The sequence below is a fragment of the Rhincodon typus genome, chromosome 17 (assembly GCF_021869965.1).
Source record: "Rhincodon typus isolate 14 chromosome 17, sRhiTyp1.1, whole genome shotgun sequence".
Lineage (NCBI taxonomy): Eukaryota > Metazoa > Chordata > Chondrichthyes > Orectolobiformes > Rhincodontidae > Rhincodon > Rhincodon typus.
This window is the reverse complement of record NC_063348.1, coordinates 1,343,650-1,349,415: the sequence shown is the minus strand read 5'-3', so window position 1 is coordinate 1,349,415 and position 5,766 is coordinate 1,343,650.

Here is a 5,766-nt window from a genome sequence, read left to right as displayed (position 1 = left end):
TTGGATACTGCACAGGAACGTCCGGCACTGTTGTCTTGTGTTCCTGTCCTTTCCTGGGACTGCTAGCACCTGCCGGCCAACACGACCAGGAGTGGTATAGAACCCCACCAATGCAATACCAACTGGTCTCTGTCTCAGTGTCCCAGCATGGCCTGTAAAACAATTGTGGAGATCCTCTATGGGGATGACGGGGACCCTGTGCACAAGCATCATGTCTCCCACCACCTCATCTAACTCAGCGGTGCTCATGACTGACACCCCATCTTCCTCCAGTTCATCACCACTGACCCCGAACCCCTCCTCTGTATCGAGTGTGGGGGAGGGGCAGTTAGGGTGGTTTGGGGTCACTGGTCAGACACACTGCTGCATTGAGTCCACCCCCAGGGTCGACAACAGGAGGATCCACTGCAGGGGCCCCTGCATCTTCAACTGAAACATCGAGGCCTGCAAGGTCTTGGGGTGTGGGGATAGTGAAATGCAACATAGATATCAATGCTTGGGAGACCCTTGCATGGGAAACCAACAGGAACAACAGAATAGGAACTGGAGAAAGGATTGCCAGTGATTTCAAGGCAAAGGACCAGTTCCATCTCTTGGAATCTCCTGCAAAATGTGTGGTTGGAGATGTGGCTCTAGGATCAAGCTCATCAGCCACTCCAAGACCCATAGAATTTCCTGCATGGACAATCATACTCGTGAGCAAGTGATTGCTGATAACATTGTCCTCATCAAAGACTCCCTGCACAGAGTTAGATATAGCGTAAAGCTCTTTCTGCACTCCATCAAACACTCCCAGAACAGAGGCACCACCGGGTTAGATACAGAGTAAAGCTCTCTGCACACTGATGTTGTGCCTTTAAGAGTGATTTGTTCAGTGCTGTTTCTGTTGCGGAGAGATGTTGCCACATTGGAACTGCAATGTCTGATTCAGAAGCAGTTGCTAAATAACTTTGAGCTTTCAGTGTTTTTTTTAAAATTAGACAGAAGAACCATAAGTGGGTGGAGTTAGGCTCACATAGACACAGGGTTTTGGTTTTGGTTTCACTTGGGGTTTGGATTTGAATTTGACTGTTGAAGTTGATAGATACAGATCTCTCTGTTGCAGCAAAGAGTCTGAGTTCTCTTTCTGTTGTTAGATTGTTTCTATCGGTGTTCCTTTTTCACGGACAGGAAGGGAGACAGAACGTGAAGAAAATCTGTTCTGTTGACTTTGCCTTTGCCAAAGGTGTGTTTATGGGATGCTGCTAAATTAGAAGAGTCATCAATTAAAATAAAGTTTATTTTGGCTAAGCCCAGTAGTGCACCAATTGAATCATCTCTGGAACACAGTGCCAGTGCCATCAAACAAAATAAAAGATAAGGGTCTTGGTTATCTCCTCGATTTATTTTGCTGGGATTTGATCTGGTCCACAGCAAAACTGCCCCATCACACACTCCCAAGACAAGGACAGCACAGGGTTAGATACAGAGTAAAGCACCCTCTACACAGTCCCCATTAAACAATTCCAGGACGGGCACAGCCCAGGGATAGATACCCAGGAAAGCCTCCTCTACTCTTTTAACGGAAAGTGAAGTTCCCTCTATATGGTCTCCAAACACTCCCAGGACAGGATGGGGTTAGATACAGGGTAAAACTCTCTCTTTTAACCTAAAAGTAAGGCTCCATCAACACTGCTTACATTAAACAGTCCCAGTTCAGGGACACTGCAGTTAATTAATGATTTCAAATTGCCATTTGAGAGAGGGATTTCATTCCAGAAAGTTGACTTTTTATGAACATACCAGAGTTTAGTTATGACTTGATGTGTGTAGAATTTTTTTTTTAAATAGGCCTGACTGTTGGCCTGGAGAGAGCTCTCTCACCTGGAGCTGGTCTCTGTGGTTTGAGGCTCTGGGCAGAGTAGAGCACAACACACTCCCTTATCTAGGTGGTCAAAGAATCATGGAGCTGTACAGCATGGAAACAGACCCTTTAGTCCAACTTGTCCATGCCAACCACATATCCTGAAATAATCTAGTTCCATTTGCCAGCACTTGGCCCATATCCTTCTAGACCCTTCCTATTCATATACACATCCAGATGCCTTTTAAATGTTGTAATGGAACCAGCTTCTACCACTTCCTGTGGTGTCTCATTCCACACATGCACCACCCTCTGCATGAAAAAGTTGCCCCTTAGGTCCCTTTGAAATCTTACCCCTGTCACCTTAAACCTATGCCCTCTAGTTTTGAACTCTGCTACCCTAGGGAAAAGACCTTGGTTATTCACCCCATCCATGACCCTCATGATTTTATAAGCCTCTGTAAGGTCACTACAAGCCTCTGACACTACAGGGAAAATAGCCCCAGCCTATTCAGCTTAAACTCTCCAACCCTGGCAACATCATTGTAAATCTTTTCTGAACCCTTTCAAATTTCACAGCATCCTTTCTACAGAAACCAGAATTGAACACATATTCCAAAAGTGGCCTAACCAATGTCCTGTACAGCCACAACACAACCTCCCAACTCCTATACTCAATGCACTGGCCAATAAAAGCAAGCATAGCAAACACTTTCTTCACTATCCTATCTAACTGCGACTTCACTTTCAAGGAACTATAAACCTACACTCCAAGGTTTCTTTGTTCAGCAACACTCCCCAGGACTTTACCAATGAGGATGTAAGTCCTGCCCTGGTTTGCCTTTCCAAAATGCAGCACCTCACATTTATCTAAATTAAACTCCATCTGCCGCATCTTGGCCCACTTGATCAAGGTCAAGTTGTACTCTGTATAACCTTCTTTGCTGTCCACTGTACCTCCAATTTTGTGTCATCTGCAAACTTACTAAGCATACCTCCTATGTTCACATCCAAATCATTAAACAAACCCTTCGGTCCAACTCGTGTATGCCAACCGGATATTCCAAATGCAATGAATTACATTTGCTTGGGTTTGATCCATATCCCTCTAAATCTTTCCTATCCAAGCACCTGTCCAAATATGTTTTAAATGTTGTAATCTTGCCCACTTCTATCACTTTATCTGACAGCTCATTCCATGCACGCACCACCCACTGTGTGCAAATGTTACCCCCACTCCCAGTCCTTTTTATATCTTTACCTCCTCACCTTCAACCTATTCCCTTCAGTTTTAGACTCCCCCGCCCTTGGAAAAAGACCTTGGATAAAGACCTTGGGTGTGCATTTTACGTATGCCACTCATGATGTTATAAACCCTATAATGTCACCTCTCAGTTTCCAAAATTCCACGGAAAAAAGCAGCAGTCTATTCAGCATCTTCTTTTAACTGAAACCTTCCAGTCCTGGCAACATCCTTGTAAATTTTGTCTGTACCTTTTCTAGTTTAGCAATGTCCTTCCTATAGCAGGGCGAACAGAATTGTATACAGTATTCTAAAAGCAGCCTCAACATGAGGTCCAACTCCTGTACTCAATTCTCTGACCAATGAAGACAAACATAAAATATTTAAACAGATTAAGTGGAGGTAATTGATTCTATGGCACTCTCAAAAGAGGAGCAGATCTGTTCTTCCTGCTATCCTGGCAAATATTTTCCTCTTACTGGCATTAGCACATTACTGTTTGGGGGAACCTCCTGTGCACAAATGAACTGCAGGATTTCCTATATTGGAATGGTGACCACACCTTAAAAGCACTAAACAGCCAATGAAGTAGTTTTTGAACGGCCTATGATTGTGAACAGTGAGGCCTTTTTAAAAGTCTGTATTTGGAATTAGAGATAGTGTCAAAAAAAAACAGACGGAAGAAAAGTAACAAAGAATTTATTTAAACAAATAAGAATCCTCTGAGTATACATTCCTGACAGCAAAGTGCAATGAATAGCCTCTGACTGCAATAGCAGCAGAGGGATTGGTTTCAAGGTTCACTGTTACACCTTGTTGGTAACAAGCTGGAAGGTGGCCAAGTGATTTGAGCTGCTGATTCCACGTTTTCTGTGGTCAAGTTCCATGTTTGTGTTGGATTGTCTGTGCTAAAAGAACAGAGTGCAACACTGTGCTTTAACTCTGTCCTCTCAATGCTTTCTACAGCACTGCCCAACAGGACATTGAGTAATTGGTACCACCAAGTGAACTGAAGGATCAGTGATGGAGCTAGGATCCTGAGAAGATCAGATTCAATCAGTTCAAGTATGAGAGCTGACAGGAATCATGTCCCGTGAGAGGGGGTGGGTTCTGACTGGGAACTGTGCCCCGGTGTTGAGTTCCCTTTTAGGAGATTCCTACACACTTGATACAAATGCAATACGCCAACTTCTGTGAATAGCCACAGTTTATTTAAGCAAGTACAAGCTTTGGAGGATCACTTAACAATCTTCGCAGGGCTTGCGGAGCCATGTCAAGCGATGCTCTCTGTAAGGGAACCGTCCTCCCTTTATATAGGTTTTTACAGCACAGTCAGACATGCATACAAGATACAATTTTTTTCTCCCCCATAATCACGTAACTTAGCCCAAAAACAATGTGTAAGATGAGGTAGTTCCTTATCCTTTTAGCATTTACAGAGAGCATGGTATAATTAGATTACCACCTTTTGTCTGCGAGATCTTTTTAGCCTTAGTTCAACATTTACAGAGAGCAGAGTATAATTCGATTACCCCATTTTGTCTGCGAGACAGGGGCGCCCATGAAGCACCTAATTTCTTATATGTCAGCAGAACAGATATTAACCCTTTAACATTTCACCGGGACAGGATTGCATGGGGTCTGGTTGGGAATGATGTCCTGAGATGGGATGGGGGGAGGGTCTGGCAGGGGATTCTGCACTAGGACAGTGGCAGGGGTGTGGGGTGTCCGTTCTGAGGAAGGGTCACTGGACCCGAAACATTAATTTTGATTTTATTTCTCCAAAGATGCTACCAGACCTGCTGAGCTTTTCCAGCAACTTCTGTTTGTGTATGTGTGTGTCTGTGTGTGTTTTGGGGTGGGGGGGTGGTGAGGAGGGGTGTCTGGTAGGAGATATTGCCCCTGGATGGTGGGGGGCTGCAGTCTGGTTGCAGACAGAGTGTGTCGTTCATGAAGAAGTTGCAGTCTGCCTGTCGCACTGGCACTGGGTTGTGGAAATGAGTTGACACTGTGTAACCTGCAGCTGGGATAGGAACTGTCCAATTGAAGAGATTTACACAAGGTACAATTAAACTTCCTGAAAAGTCTCCAATCACCTTCACTGAACAGCTGTTAGCCCCACCCCTCCCCGAAATACAAACATCAATCCATTATAAAATAATACAACACTTTCTAACTGTTTCTTCAAACATTGCGCTTCATACAATTAAACCCATTAACCATGCTGAGCTTCAGTTGCAGGAAAGGGTGGAGACAGGGGACAGGGATGGGCTGTTTGGTCATGAGGAAGTGAAGATGAATGAATGGAGTATATGCAGTGTAGGTGAGGGAGGACATGAGGTGACGTGGAAGGGGCAGGGTGGTGAGAAGTGGGAGGTTAGGGGTCTCAGTGAGCGGGTGGGAGGTGGGGAGCGTTCTTGTTGCGGGAGTGTGGAGTTTGGGGGGTGGATTGGGGGTGTGAGATTATGGGGCTTGGTGAGGGGCTGGGAGATGAGGGATGTGGAGAAGAGGATGGACAATGGGTCTGGGTGGGTGAGGGATAGAATGACAGTTCTGGGCAGGTGAGGGAGTGGGTGATGACGGGGTAGGTGAGGGGGTGGGTGATGACAGGGTGAACGATGATGAAGTTGCCTTGATGCTGTCAGGCTGACCTGGCCGTGGAACGCACTGCTGCCATGAG